General features: G+C 39.1%; 1 protein-coding gene across 10 annotated transcripts in view; it reads left to right on the forward strand.

Moving 5' to 3' along the window:
- The window catches only part of THRB (thyroid hormone receptor beta), a 398,126-nt gene that overhangs the window by 54,382 nt on the left and 327,669 nt on the right, over positions 1-16,075 (forward strand). For 2 of the 10 annotated variants that reach the window (XM_059390841.1, XM_059390846.1), the window contains exon 2: positions 14,320-14,418. The exons of the other annotated variants lie outside the window; for them this stretch is intronic. The gene's annotated coding sequence lies outside the window, so the exon portion shown is untranslated. The remainder of the gene's footprint in view (positions 1-14,319; positions 14,419-16,075) is intronic. 10 annotated transcript variants of the gene reach the window in all.

Here is a 16,075-nt window from a genome sequence, read left to right on the forward strand (position 1 = left end):
CTCTCTCTCACTGTCTCTCTCTCAAGTAAATAAATAAAATCTTTAAAAAAAAAAAAAAAAAAAAAGATTGTGTAGCAAGAGGACCTTATCAGAATAGTAGGCTTAAGGAGAAACATGCTCTCCAGAAGAGCAGGGAAATGTTAGCTGCAAAGAGAACAGTTGCCCTGGTAACCCAGGACAAATCAGAAAACTGGAAATTGAATCTTTATAGGGCTGCCTCCAAACAACAAACAAACAAATTTTGTGGGACTTTGCCTTTTTACATTACAGGTAAATTGGTATTAAGAATAGTGATAGTACATTAGGTCATTGGATTGAGACAGAATCTACAGTTTGGAAGTAAATCTTATCCAAGCCATTTAAAGATAATTAAGGCAGTTTTGAGGCAGTACCTTTCCGGCCAGGAATGATGGGAGGATATGAAATGGAAGCATGGGTATGTTCGATGCTGGTGCTTCCTATACCAAACCAGTCAAGCATATTTGGTTTATAGGAGGAAAATAAAAATAGAAATAATGTAAGAATCTTCTTCTTGCTGTACCATGTGTGTATATATCTGTGTGTGTGATACACACACACACACACACATATATATATATATTTGCTGTAATGCTCATATACACACCTCTGTATTATTTTTACATCAAAACTAGTTATCCATAAAGATTATGGTGGGTCATCTTGAACTATAGAGAGCAGAGAAGGTGTTTGCTTTACAAATCTAAAGACTGACGTATATAGATCTCCTGATCTGATGTACTCCAATGTATTTTCTTCCTGTTGAGCATGATCACTCTCCAAGGGAAAAGTAATAGAAGGATGTGTGTAATATAGGAATGGTTTCCTTTTTTTTTTTTATTCCAGTATAGCTAACATATAGTGTTATATTAATTTTAGGTGTACAGTATAGTGATTCAACAATTCTATGCATTACTCAGTGCTCATCATAAGTATGCACTTTAATCCCCATCACCTATTTCACTCAACCCAACCCCCCTCTCTCCTGGTAACCATCAGCTTGTTCTCTATAGTTAAGAGTCTATTTCTTGGTTTGTCTCTCTCTTTTTTTTTTCCTTTGTTCATTTGTTTTGTTTCTTAAATTCCACATGAGTGAAATCATATGGTATTTGTCGTCCTCTGATTTATTTCACTTAGCATTATACGCTCTAGCTCCAGCCATGTTGTTGCAAATGGCAAGATTTCATTCTTTTATATGAGTGAATAATATTCATATTCATATATAGTTTCTTAAATCCTCTCTAAGTCATGATTAGGAGATAACTATAAGTGGAAGATAGTCTGGATCATTAAAGGAAAGTTTTATAGAAAGTCATGATTAGGGGCGCCTGGGTGGCTCAATGGGTTGGGCCTCTGCCTTCGGCTTGGGTCATGATCCCAGGGTCGTGGGATCAAGCCCCACATCGGGCTCTCTGCTAGGCGGGGAGCCTGATTCCCCCTCCCCCTCTGCCTGCCTCTCTGCCTCCTTGTGATCTCTTTCTCTCTCTCTGTCAAATATATAAATAAAATCTTTAAAACAAAAAAAGGAAGAAAGAAAGTCATGATTAAATGCCTTGTTTACATGTATTATCTGTCTGAAATCCAATAAATATTATAAAAGCCAATAAATATTTTGAGCCCAGTACTGTACTAAAAAATGGTGGCAGAATCTGAAGATAATGGTGTCTGTTTTCATTGACTGAATGATGTTGGCAGGAAAGAAAATACACAATTTAAGGTGGTCTTTATTGGAATGCTGAGTCATATGCTATAAATCATTTGAACATTGAGTGAAGGGAGTCATTGCTGTCTCATGTTTGGTGATGGTTTTAAAGTAGGAGGTAAAGATAACATATCTTCAAACCTGGACATTGCAATAATAAAAAACAACACTACTTGGAAGTAAAATTTAAACTACTTCTGAGAGTTTTAAAAACCTATGTACTTTGTTGTTATGCTTATATTTTTGAAATGGTATCTTTATAAATTGAAGTATAGTTGACATGCATGTTATGTTAGTTTCAGGTGTACAACATCGTGATTCCAGACATCTATATGTTATACTACACTCACCACAAGTGTAACTACTGTCTGTCCCCGTACAACACTATTACAGTACCATTGACTATATTCCTATGTTGTACGTTTTATTCCCATGACTTATTCATTCCATAACTGGAAGGCTTTATCTCCCACTCCCCTTCATCTATTTTTCCCGTCCTCCTGCTCCTCTCCCCTCTGGCAACCATCAGTTTTTCCTTATATTTTTGGGTCTGTTTCTACTTTTTGTTTAGGTTCCACATGTAAGTGAACTCATATATTTGTCTTTCTCAGTCTGACTTACTTCACTTAGCATAATACCCTCTAGGTCCATCCATGTTGTTTGAAAGGCAAGATCCCCTTCTTTTTTTATGGCTGAGTAATATCCCATTTTGTACATACACCATATGTCTTTTATCCATTTATCTATCAATGGGTTACTTCCACATCATGGCTACTGTAAATAATGCTGCAATAAGCATAGGAGTGCATATATCTCTTCTAATTAGTGTTTTTTGTTCTTTGGGTAAATACCCAGTAGTGGAAATTATTGGATCATGGGGTGATTCTTAATTTTTCATCAGAGGGGTGATTTTTAATTTTTTTAATTTTAAAATTAATATATAATGTATTATTAGCCCCAGGGGTACAGGCCTGTGAATCGCCAGGTTTATACACTTTACACCACTCACCATAGCACATACCCTCCCTAATGTCCATAAACCTACCACCCTCTCCCTAACCACCTCCCCCTGACAACCCTCAGTTTGTTTTGTGAGATTAAGAATCTCTTATGGTGATGCAACATGGGGGCTTACGTGGGTAGAAGAAGAATAAATGAAACAAGATGGAATTGGGAGGGAGACAAACCATAAGTGACTCAATCTCACAAAACAAACTGAGGGTTGCTGGGGGGAGGGGGGTTGGAAGAAGGGGGTGGGATTATGGACATTGGGGAGGGTATGTGCTTTGGTATCTCCAGCTCTTATAGGTGCTCAACTTCCTCAGGTTGAGGCTCTGCATCACTCTGACCTTTGCCTCTATCCTTGCTCCTTCTCTTGACTTTTCTGCCTCTCTGCCTTTTAAGGACCCCCGTGATTATACTGGGCTCATCCAGCTAATGCAGGACAAGCTCTCCATCTCGAAATCCTTACCTTATTCACATCTGTAAAGTTCCTTTTGCCATGTAATGTAACAAATTCACAGGTTCCAGGATGAAGGTGTGGACACCTCTGGGGGCCACTATTCAACCTCCCACAGCCATATTCTATTTCCCAGAACCCTAGATACCACCCAGTAAATATTTGCTGAATATCATTGAAAAATTGGATTAGTTTTAGCAAAGCTCTCTGAATTATGTCCCCAAAGGAGAAATGGACTTCTGAAATCATCCTTGCTGTAGGCTTTGCAGGAATTTTCAAGAGTGTAAGTTTTCTTGAGGAAAGTCTTTCTAAAGTGGGTAGTGATATGAAATGATAGCTTAGCAGAAGAGAATGCATTTCTGCAGAAACACACATCCTTCCCTCAATAATCACTGAGCAAGCTGACATCCCTCCAGACCTCTTCCTGTGTTGGGATTGTTTTATTGTGGCCGGACTTTGAGTGGGAGGAAAGTGGGGGTTGGCAGAGCTGAGCGGAAAAAGGCCAGAGTGGAAGGAGCAGAGAAGGAATTAGCCAGATCTGATGCAGAGGTGGCTTCTGGGATGATTCTTTCTAGAAGCAAAGGTGGTTTGTGAGACACCCACTCCACCATTGCCCTCTGAGATAGAGCTGTAAAATTAGAGGGATCGACACAAAAAGGCAGACTTCATTTCCTTAGGTCATATCCAATGGGTCCAGCTTCTTGTTTTTCTTGTCAATCATTGTTTTGTTCTCATCTTTTATAAAATAAATTTTACTCTGATGTGTGTTGTAGAAAATAAAAATTACCTACTCTAGGGGCACGTGGGTGGCTCAGTGGGCGAAAGCCTCTGTCTTCAGCTTGGGTCATGATTTCAGAGTCCTGGGATCGAGCCCCGCATCGATCTGCCTACCCTTCCTCTCTCTGCCTACCTGTGGTCTCTGTCTGTCAAATAAATAAATAAAATCTTAAAAAAAAAAATTACCTACTCTAATATCCAGAGATAGTCACTGTAACATTTTAGGCTATTTTCCTCCAATTTTTTTCTCTGTATATATTGTTATGTTACAGAATCAGGACCAAACTCTAGATACAGTTGTATATCTTACCTATGTTCATTCGATGGGTAGCATTTTCTCATGGCGTTAAATATTCTTCAAAATGTGATTATTTAATGACTGTGTAGTATGGGACTTTGGGATGTACAACTGTAGCTGACTGTTTCTGCTTCCTCCCAGAGTGATGCAGCCTTGCATTTCATCTTTTGCAATCTTCTTACTTGCTTTAACATGGTAGTAGATGCAGTCAAAGGATGTGAGCATGTTTATAGTTCTTCTTAGATGTGGCCCAAAAGTAATAATCTACACTTATACTGGCAGTGTATCAGTGTTGTCTCTCCACACACTTGACAGCATTAAGCATTAATTGTTTAAAAATTTTTTGAATGCTTGTTGGATGTTTATAATAATTCTTTTGTAACATGTTTATCTATCTTCTTTGTCCATTTATCAATTGAGGTGTTAATATTTTGCTTATGTACCATATTAAAGATTCTTTATATATCTTAGCTCTGGAAGTTATTTTCCTAGTTGGGTGTTTGCCTTTTAATTTTGCATATTGTACTGATATATGACTTTTTTCATGTTTAATTACTGCAGTCAGATCTGTCATTGCTTTCTGACTTGTGTTTGAAAATTCTTTTCTTGGCCCAATATGTAATAAATAACTACATAGATTTTTCATGATCCTTTATAACTTGATTTTCTCAATTTAATATATAACTCATCTATAATTTAGTTTAACATATTATATGAGGTAGAGATATAATTTTTATTTATTTCAATAGGTATTTCAACACCATTTATTGAATAATTCCTTTTATCTTGAGTTGTAATTAAATCTATCCTTAATTAAATTGGCATTTACATACACATAAACATCTGGGATCTCTGTTCTTTTAAATTTTTTTACTGTTGATTATTATAGTAGAATCATACTGTATTTTGTATAGTGCATTTCCATTTCTGATATGGCATACCCTAACTCCTTCATTATGCTGTGTTTTTAAATGTGCCTTAGAGATTATCATCTGAGCATTCTTCAAGGTGAATGTTGGAATTAATTTTTGATTAAAAATATCCTGGAGTATTCTGCATGGAATTATATGCATACTCTGAGTTATTCTGAAAGAGTTGCATCTTTACAATTTTCAATGATTTCACAATATGCCTCTGTTTTTTCAAGTCATATTTGATGTGATAGAAAAATCATTTCTTCATACAAATCCTTCTTATTTTTAAAGGTTATCCATAGGTATTATATACCATTTATTTAATTATATTTAGGATTTTATCTATTGTTTTCTAATTGGTAATTAGTATGATATAAAAGATAAATTTTTATATTTTGTTTTATTCTGTTTATTAATAATTATTTCGTTACCTAGTTCTTTTTAGTTTTTCTTAATAAACAATATACTCTACCAAAAAATGATTCCATTACCTTTCTAAAGTATATACCTCTTGTTTCAGAATTATATCTTATAGCATGAGCTGGAATTTCCACAGCAGTATTAAATACACTTATCAGTATTCCATTCTTTTCTTGTTTCTGGCTTTTTCATGGTTTTTTCCAACCATGCTAAGTAATTTTATCTCATTCCTAATATGCTCCAGGTAGTTTTTTAACCAAGAAGCGTTTTGAAATATTATAAAATGCCTAAGATTTATTTTGGTAAATTATCATTTATGAGGAAAACCTAACATGGAAACTAGAATATAGGCTTTATGGCCTGACATCCATGGGCTCAAATTACACCCCTTCCCTTAAAAGGTGATTCACAGACCTGTACCCCTGGGGATAAAAATATATGTTTATAAAAAATAAAAAATTAAAAAAAAAAAAGTGTGTAACCTTAAGCAAGATATTTGTCCTCTCCTAATTTCAGCTTTTTGTGCCATAATATGAGGGCAATAATATAAATATCTTTTGAGACTATTGTGAATATCCAGTGGGAGTTGTTTGCAATTCACCAGACTTAATATATAGTATCATATTAAAAAAGTATTGTGTAATTTTTGCCTTTGATCTATTAAAATGGTATACTAAAATCACAAATTTTTCTAATATCTAGTCATCTTTTTGTTCTTGGAGTAAAGCCTAGTTGGTCACAATGAAATGTTTTCATAACTCATTGTTGCTTTCAATATTTGTTTAAGATTATTGCATCAATTTGCATAAGTTGGTCTTAAGTTGAATTTTTATGCTGTCTTGTTAGTTTTTACATCAAAATGATGTTAATTTCAGATAATGTTTGGGAAGTTTTTATTCTTTTCTGTGCTGTGGGAATTATATTTTCCTTGAGAATTTTAAAGAGGTTTCCTGTGGAAATTTTTATGCTTGGATTATTTTTTGAACCAGATAATGCCTTCGTAAGTTTTTAGATTTTTTTTTCCCTATGTGCTGGTGTTGTTTCTCTAATTATTTATTCAGTATGCCTGTTTCTTGTGTGGATTTTGGTAATTCAGATTATAGGTCAGATTTGTCCTTTTGTTAGATTTTTAAAATAAAAAGCATGGAATTGAATATAGTATTCTCTCATAATTTCTAAGATTTTTCTATCTGTGTTTCTCTCTCTTTTTCTTAGTTTAACATAATATCCTAGTGATTAGACCCTAATTTTTATATACTTCTGATTCTGCCACCTCAAAAGTAGTCATCGGTAGTCAGAGATCATTTGAGTGCCTCAAAGGCCATCCTTAAGAGAGTGGTTGGCATCCATTATAGCAGTGTCATTCCAAGGTTGTGACCTGTTGCAGATGAGCCTGCCTGGGTTCATAGCCCAGCTCCACCACTGACAACTCAGCGAGTTACTCAGACTTTTCATGTTATAGTTTCCTCATCAGAGTGTGAGGTTATGAGGCTTTGGAAACAGTGCCCGGCACGTCGGAAGTAGCTTTTAGCTATTATCAATATTACATTTAATATTAAACATTGGGGTTGCTCTCAAGGTCACAGTGTATAGATACAGTGGTTAAGTGGAAAATTCTAAGAAAAATTGAACATGAAAATAGTCTTATCTGTGATGTTTGCAGGGGTGCCCAGCCTTTAGAGGAACCAGAGTCTCAAAATAAAAGTCACTCCAGGTATTTGAAGAAAAAAAATAAAACAGACCATGTAGTTACAGTTAATCTGTTCAGAATCCTCACTGGTAGAAAAACAGAAGTTCTTCACATGCTTCACCCATCCCTGTGGATCCCTACATATCTTCTGAGAGCTGTATTCCAAAAGTCAGAGATAAAGGCGTTTTCTTGAGGGAGCAAGCAATTCACAGGAACAACTCAAGTATTATTAGCTGAGGATGGGGGGGGGCGGCTATTAGATAAGCTGTGTGTGGAGAGGATTTTTCAATGATGCAAAATATGTATGTTTATTTCTGGCTGGCATAGGAAGGACACACCTAATCGTAACGGCAACAGGCGAAGGTGTAGTTTTGCTTCCTCACAGTTGTCGCGTAGGCAGGTGAGGTGATAAATTATAAACAGGTGATTCCAGGGCATGTGGGAATTGTACTGTGCTTACGTATCATTTATTCGATGATCTTCTCTAGGAGTGCTTTGCTTCTTGGAAGACTTTATCTTAACCGGGCTACTTGCAGCATTTTCTGGTGCCTCCCCAAAGGAGAGGCTTTCATCAGTGTGCTTCCATGGCTTTCAGGATGAAGTTCGAACATCGTAGCAGATACAGAGGGCCCCTCTGCGTCCATATCCTACCACCGTGTTCTTTGCCATTCCTTCCTCTTTACACTGTTGACCACTGTGGCAGACACACGTCTCAGATGGTCCCCAAGGTGCCCATCTCCTGCGAGTATGATGAGACTGTCTTTCTTTTGACTACTTTCCAGAAAACTCCCTCTTAGCCAAATGAAGAGAGAGATTCTCCTGCTGGTCTTGAAGAAGCAAACTGCTGTGTGGTGGAGAGGACCACATGGCAGAGGATGGCAGGGTGCCGTTAGGGGCTGAGAGCAGCTGTCAGCTGACAGCCGGTAGGAAAACATGGCCCTCAGTCCTGCAAGGCAAGGAACTAAATTCCGCCAACAACCAGTGAGCTCAAAAGGGACCCCCAGGCCTCAGATGACTTGGTCACCCCAGCACCCCCTTGATTTCCACCTGAGCAAAGGGCCAAGCCAACCTCAGCCATGAGACTGACCCATGGAAGCATTAGATGATGGGTATTGTCGCTTTAAGGGGCTGAGTTTGTGGGAAGTTGTGCAGCAAGAGCAAAGTAATGTGGTCAGTCAACGATTATCTTTGCCCTTACCCCCCCCCCCCCATTTCCCTTAGTACGGCTGCATTCTGTGTGTCCCCAGCCAAGGCTCAGTCACCATCTCTTCCACCTCCCAAGAATTGTCATCCCCTCCTGTGTGGAAGAAAATTATTCTTTAATTCTGAAATCATGCTCTAGATATGGTCCTTGTCTCTTTGGATTATTTTTATCCATAACAGCTTCATATTCTGTTTTTATATTCTGTTAGATGAATGTAACTGCAAATATGTTATGAATTAGTTATTTCACTTTCTTCAAAACTCAATATATCCAAATCCATATCTGAAAGAGTGAATTCATTGTCACATTTAGACTGGGTCTCGGAACAAGCATGAATTAAGTCGTGTGAGAACTATAATGGCTCCTGGGAGGGTGGTCTGTAATGGCAGGCTATGAAGACTCACCCTTGGCCCTCTCAAGATACTGTTTTTTAATCAATAATATTGGTGAGGATTATAGATTGCATATTTATCAAAGTCGTGGTTGTCATGAAGCCTGGAAGCATGGCACATACTTTGAATCGCAGAATTGCGATCCAAAAGGATCATTTCAGGTTGGAATGATAGGCCAGCTCTAACAAGATGAACTTTATGTGAATACGTATAAAGTCCTATAGTAAAGGGATAAAAAAAATCAATCTTGAAACTAAGGATGGGGTAAAACAGACAGCATATGCAAAAATATTTAGATTAGTTGTTTACAAGCTAATGTAAATCAGTGGCATATCAGTGCTTGAAGCAGAGCTTATTTGAATCATGAAGTTAATTTTAGATTCTATTAATTGAACTACTGTGTCTAGGACAAGAAGAATAGTCCTCCTCTGTTCCACATGAGTCACACCACTCCTGGAGGGTGGGGTGGTTCTGGGTACCTCCTTCAGTGGGGTCATAGACAAACTGGAATTTCTCCATTGGGCAGGGACCATATGGGAGACTGGTGAGCAGATTTTGAGTACATGAGTACAATATTTTGGAATAATTTGAGTTGTGGGTATTTTGTCTGTGAAAGAAAAGATATCTAAGGGATCAGACTTCTTTCTTATGACTTTGGTGAATTAAAATTACGGGGAAAATCAATTTTTTAAAATTTTATTAAACAAGTAATTACAAACATGTACTTAATAACAAAATAGACTTAGTAGCCTTTGGGAATTACTGAGCCCACTATCCCTGAGCTGTACAAACAAAGGTTAGCAGATTTGTGAAGAGGTCTTTTGCATGCATTGCCACAATGAGACAACCATGGACCAAAAGACACTAACACATACAGGGGCAAGAAAGTTTCATTACCGGTAAAGAGTATAGAAACTTAAGTATATGGTTTCATATACCACAGCATAATTCCAGGCAGAGGATTGGCTCCCCCAGCTTGCCCAAAGTTCCCCAAGCATGGATGTCTACTCCTAAATTCAGCCACCCAGCTGGAATGCAGATTCCTCTAGGTGTGAGAAACTGCCTGTAGCAGAGGCTTGTAGTGCCCCACGCACGTCCCTTTTCGTCCAGCTGCTGTCGGTGCTGGCTGCCGGCTTCTCCCATCTGCATCCTTCCCTTTAAAATCGCCCTTGACTGGTAACATCTGTCATATCCAAAGATGCCTGGGAGGGTATAACACCCATCCCTGGTGTTGGCCAATAACTGACTGGTGCAGAGATACAAAGGCTCAGTCCCTGGTGTCCATGCAGGACATCTTCCATGGAGCAATTTACACTCCAGGGTTCCTAGTGGGATCAGGCTAGACTTCTCCTGACACCACATCTCTCTTGCCCTTCCCCTCTGCCCTCTCATGCAGGCCTCCCTTGTACATTCCCCCCTGAGGGCCCTGACATGCACAGGCATTATCATCTCAGGCTAAGCTTTGCTTCTAAGGCTCCTTATCTGAGCTGCCACTTCTGCCTTTCTGTGAGCATTTATAACCTCTTGCCCCTTTGCCGATAGGAGCTTCTGCCTTTTCATCTACCCTCTAACCCAGGGCTGGTAACTGGGCCAAGATATCATCCTCTGTGTTTATATTATGGGACTGAATGAAGAGGAGGTCATTTTGCCAGAAGCATCCCCAGCAGGCATGTCTGAGGACCTCTCCAGCAACACTGGAAGAGAGTGTTCTGAGAGCTCAGCCCACCTCAGCATCAGCGATTCTGTTCTTCTCATAAATCTGCTACATTCCTCCAAGCACACAGTAGGTGCACACACATGCACACACACACACACACACACACACACACATACACACACACACACTCATGCACACAACTTCCCTCTGCCCACGCCTATCCTGTCTCCTTTGCCTCTGATGAACGCAACACTACCTCGTGGAAATGAGAGATTCGAGGCTCTGCATACCCAACAACAGTGTTGTCCAACTGTTGTCAGATTAGAGAATCTGACGACCAGTTAGTATGTATCTCCCTTTCTTGTTTTAACTGCGTATGTTTCTGCTTCTGTGTTCTTTTCTCCAAACACCCTACTTGTAATGAGCACCTGACTGACCTCCAGTCATGTAAGGTGGCTTGCAGGAGAGAAGGAAGAAGAGCTTGGCGTGGGGGCAAGAGGCCTGGTTTGGGGTATAGATGGAGGAACTCAGTTCCTGACTCTGGCATTCAGTGGGACAGCTATGTGGCCTTCCAGTCACTTAACCTTTCTTATAATCTCATTTCTTCTTGTATGAGGTGAATGGAATGGGTTTGCCCTACCTAACAGGCTCATGAAGACCAAGTGTGATAGAGCATCCCACGATATTATAAAGCCCTTGATAAACACGAGACATCATTCAGATACCATTTTAAATGCAAGACTGCCCATTAAGAGCTTCCGAAGTAGTAGGAGACCTGAGACACAAGCACACGCAGAAACTGTTGAAGGTGGGGATAATCAACATTACCAGGGAGGGACAAAGTTGCATAGGAGTTCAGAGGAGGGTGAACCCATTTGTTCTTTGGGCTCAAACCTGTTCATCTTCTTCTTTGTATTTCCTATCTGGCTTGGGGCTTGTAAACAGCAGGACCTTTGCGTAAAAACTGGGAAGTCACAAAAATCTCTTACCCCTAAAAAACAACAACAACAACAAAAACAAACAAAAAACTCTTATCCCTTTGTATGCTTAATGGAGAAAAAAGCCATGTCCGTCATCTCTCTCCCTCCCTCTGTCTGTCTATCTATCTGATACAAGGACTAAGTAAACTCTTCAGAATAAATCTTCTGCAATGACTTTAGTGTGTCTATTTTCCAATGGATTTTACTACATCAGCCATATCTGAGAGCTGAAATTTGTGCATATATATCTGCTTTTTCAGGAATGATTGGCTGATTCTTTTATCATAATGCTTGCCGGTCTACATTATTATTACAATATGTAGAGTGCCCAGAGCAGCTTAGAGCAGCGGGAGAGAGAAAGTTACAGGGAGGTGATCTTCCAGTCCACCCAGCCTGCCCATGACAGAAACACGCTGCTGCGTGCTCTGCTTCCATTCCTGGGCCCACGTAACTCATTCTTTCCTCTCTTGCTTTGTCAGCATTTTGGGGACTGGTTTGTTTTAAGTTCCTAAGTGGCTGTGGCTAGGGCTGGACTCTGCCTTCTGGCCTCAGACTATGGGAAGGCCTCAATCCCCTTGGCTCCTTGTCACAAACACGCCAAGCTCATGTCATGTGCGAGGCGTATGCTAAATGTTTAGAGTTACCAAATTACAGGGAAAAGGAATGTTCATCTCCACATGGGCATGCACATCTTGGGGTTTTGGTGTGGCTCTGTGCTACCTGTTTCTGTCCTTCGTCTCCTAGACCTCATTCCTGCCCTTGGCACAGCTGATTAGGACCCTGCTCATTTCTCTCCATTGGCTTCCTTTGACCTTTCTGTTTGTTTCCTCTTCTGTCCCTCTGCCCACACCTATCCTGTCTCCTTTGCCTCACTTTGCCTAAGTGGCCTTCAAGATTTTCTAGTATTCTGATTGTCTCTTCCCCTTCTGTCAATGCAGTGTTTTAAGTTTACCATTTCTAGTCCCAAACTCTGTTCTCTCTCCCTTCCCCCTTGCTTGCAATGGCACCAGGCATCTAATCAACCTGCAGAAACCTCCAGGTCACTACCAACTTCCTCTCCCCACCATCCAGTTGGTTTTCAGTGTAAGGTTCTCCCCATCCATCACTATCCCACAGCCTCCATCCCAGGCCTAGCCTATTCCAACATCTTGGCTACTTCTACCCATTTTATTTATTTATTTTTTCTAAAAGCCAAATCTGAACATGCCACACCCCTGGCAGTGGGTGTCTCTTCAGTTCTGAACTCTAACACAATAAAATTCAGACACAACCCTGCAGTGGCAGACCTTGGCCTCCTCCTCCACTGTTGTCTGCTCCTCCCTACTACGTGCCAGATGCATGAACTTCTCAGTATTTTTAGAGGATGCTTTTCTGCCTTTTCCACATACCATCTTTTCTCGACCAAAATGTCCTCTTTTTGTCTAGCTGGCAAAGATCTCTTCTTCTTTCAAAACCACCTTGTAAAGTTTTCTGGATTTTCTCATGTTGAAGTTTCTTTGTGTGTCAGCTGAGTGTTGTCCGTGTCTCTATTATGACATCTAACCCCAAACTGGAGGTTAAAAAAAAAGAACTCTTTGCATTTGCAGAATAATTTATAGATGGCAAAACTTTTTCACAGACTTTCTCTCCATGGTGAGTTGGAAAAAGCAGAGATATGAAAGGGAGGTTGTATTCAACAGCGCTTTGGTGTCTGTTCTATTTTGGTCATTTTTGATCCCCGGGTACTGTTATCTACACCTTTAGCAACAAGGAAAGTGTGTCAAACGTCCTGCCACTTAGGAGGATAAGAGCCTGGGCAGAACACTTGGTAAGGATGGCCAGCCAACCTGTTCTTGAAAGTGATAGTCTTGAATTAATGACAGAAAGACCCAGGGGAAATCTATAAGGAGTCTTAGAGCTAGGATGTTTTTTTGTTAAGAACATTTTTTGTAAAACATTGAACTTCTGAGCATAAATTTAAGCCAAGAATGGCTTGACCTCCTTTCGGCTTCCTTTTTGTTTTAATCACAGAATTAGGTTTGCCTGGTTAATCAGTGCCCACAGCAAAGATAACGTAGGGGCAGTTGGCACTAGATAATTCAGACACGAGTTCCAGTTTAAACCAGAAGAGAGGGATGGGGGAGACTTGGAAAGCAGGTACTGGCTACCTTAGTAAGCATATCGTCAATGAATTTTAGAACTTGAAGGATCTAGCCTCTGATTACAGCTGAGGAAGGAGGCTGGGGGAAGTCAAGCACCTGGCAGGATTCTCAGCATTAATGGCTCTCAACTGTCCCCTTCTCTGAACCCTTTCCCCACCTCATTCACATCTGCAAAGGTATGAAAATGGCCTGTGAGGGAAAACAATGAGGGCACATGGAGATAGTTGCTCATGAAATCAAGACTTCATTTTGGGTCAGTTAGGTAGATGATAACTTTAATAGAAGCCAAGAACTTTTTACTGGTTTATCTCCTTTGTGATCCTCACAAAAGTCCTGTGAGATGATGTATTTGTTTCCTGTTGCTCTTGTAATAAATTACCACAAGCTTTGTGGCTCAAAACCACACAAATGTATAATCTTAGAGTTCTGCAGGTCAGAATTCAGAAATTAGTTCCACAGTACTAAAGTCAAGGGGTCTGCATACCTGGTTTCTTCCTGAGGCCCTAAAGGGAGAATTCATTTCCTTGCCTTTTCCAGTTTGTAGGCGCTGCTTGTTTCCTTGGCTTGCGGTTCTTTCCTCCATCTTCAAAGCATGTCCTACAATCTCTTCTTTCCTTGCCACCTGACCCTCTCCCCTGCCTCTGATTCTTTTTCATCCCTCTTACAGGGTCCTATGTGATTGTACTGGGCCCACCAGATAATCCAGCATGATCTCTTCATTATGAAATCTTTCATCAGATTTGCAAAGTCCCTTTTGTTATATAAGGTAAGATATTCACAGGTTCTGGCTAGTGGGACATGGACATTTTTAGGAGGCCACTGTTCAGCCTATGATGGAGAGGTTCTAGTCTACAACTGGGGAAACTGAAGCTCAGAGAGAGGTGAAGAAATTTTCATAGAGTTAAGTACTTACTGAGGAGGAGTCCTTCATTCTTACCACTATCTCTGGAACTGAGTTAGAAGAAATTAAAAAAAAAAAAAAACTGATTTCAAGGTAAATAGGACATAGAATTATTATATTTTTAAGACCCCAAAAAACACCAGACCTGCGGTCTGAATTATAAAGTATAAGAAAAACATAAAATATAAAATATAAGAAAAACAAAGATTCTGTAAACTCTTTTTTTTTTTTGAAGGGTAGCATTCTTTAACAGCACTAGGTAATTCTTGGACTATAATAGGCCATCATCCAGAGTTAGTCATCCTGCTAGCTGCTGTGAGCACATATTTTAATTTTCAAAGCTTAAATCAGGTTCAATACATTTCTATCCATTGGTAGTGGGTGGCCACCCAAGTGCAGAATAAAGCTAAAATTTTTAAAACTTGACAGCATTTCTTTTTAATTTTTGAAGTCAGCTATCGTATTTCTCCTAATCTCTCTCTTCTCTCAGATGAGTATCTCAAATTCAGATTTAGGTAGACATTCATATGAGGTGGATTTTTGACATCTCAGTGTCTACACTGACTTCCCCTAAAAACTCTCTAGTATTTACTTCTCATAAAATATGATTCTAAGGATTGATTGTGATACTACAGCTATAGCTCAATAGTCTTGAACACAGTCGAATGTTCCCCTTCCTATATTGGGAAGTATACCTCTGTAATCTCACATTATTAACAGAATTAATGGAAAGTTGGACATAACAGCCCATTTCCAGAAAGAAAATAATTACAAGCATGACTGATAGCCTACTTGAAGTCCAGAGAGAAAGAGGCAAAATATTTCTTTACATCTCGATCATCTGTCACTGCTACATAATCAGCTTTGATGAGGTTAGGAAGACCTGCCTTCCTTGGCTGGTCTCACTCTCTCTCTCCTTGAAGTATTTTATTTACAAATATATTTATATATTATAACATATATAAAGACTATAAAACTTTTTTAGTATATGTGCTGCCAAAGCGAGCACAAGACTATAAAACTTAATAATGAAATTAACCTCTCATGAAATCAATGCCCAGCTAAGAAAGTGGGATATAACAATATGGTTGATACTGAACTTCAAGCGTTCCTATCTCCTGCCTCCCTCCACTTAGGTGCACTGCTTTTAATCTTGTATTTATCAGTAAAGGCTTCTTTTTTTTTTATTATTATTACATGTGTGTATATCTCCCAAAATAATATGTATTTTAAAATTTTGCTTAAATGTGGACTTTATTAAAATAGTTGCATGCCATATATACTTTTCCTGCAACTTGCTTTTTCATTCCTAATTATATTTCCAAGATTTACCCATCCAGGATATAAAGCTAGTATTTGTTCCTTTACCCTTGTTGTATGATACTGTGTTGTATGAACATACCACTTTATTTATTAGCTTGTCTATGGATAGACTTTAAGGCTATTTTCTGTTTAAGAGTTTATTTCCGGTATTTTGCTATTACAAACAATGTTATTATGAATTTTCTTGCACATTGCCTTC

The sequence above is a fragment of the Mustela nigripes genome, chromosome 2 (genome assembly GCF_022355385.1).
Source record: "Mustela nigripes isolate SB6536 chromosome 2, MUSNIG.SB6536, whole genome shotgun sequence".
NCBI classification, from domain to species: domain Eukaryota; kingdom Metazoa; phylum Chordata; class Mammalia; order Carnivora; family Mustelidae; genus Mustela; species Mustela nigripes.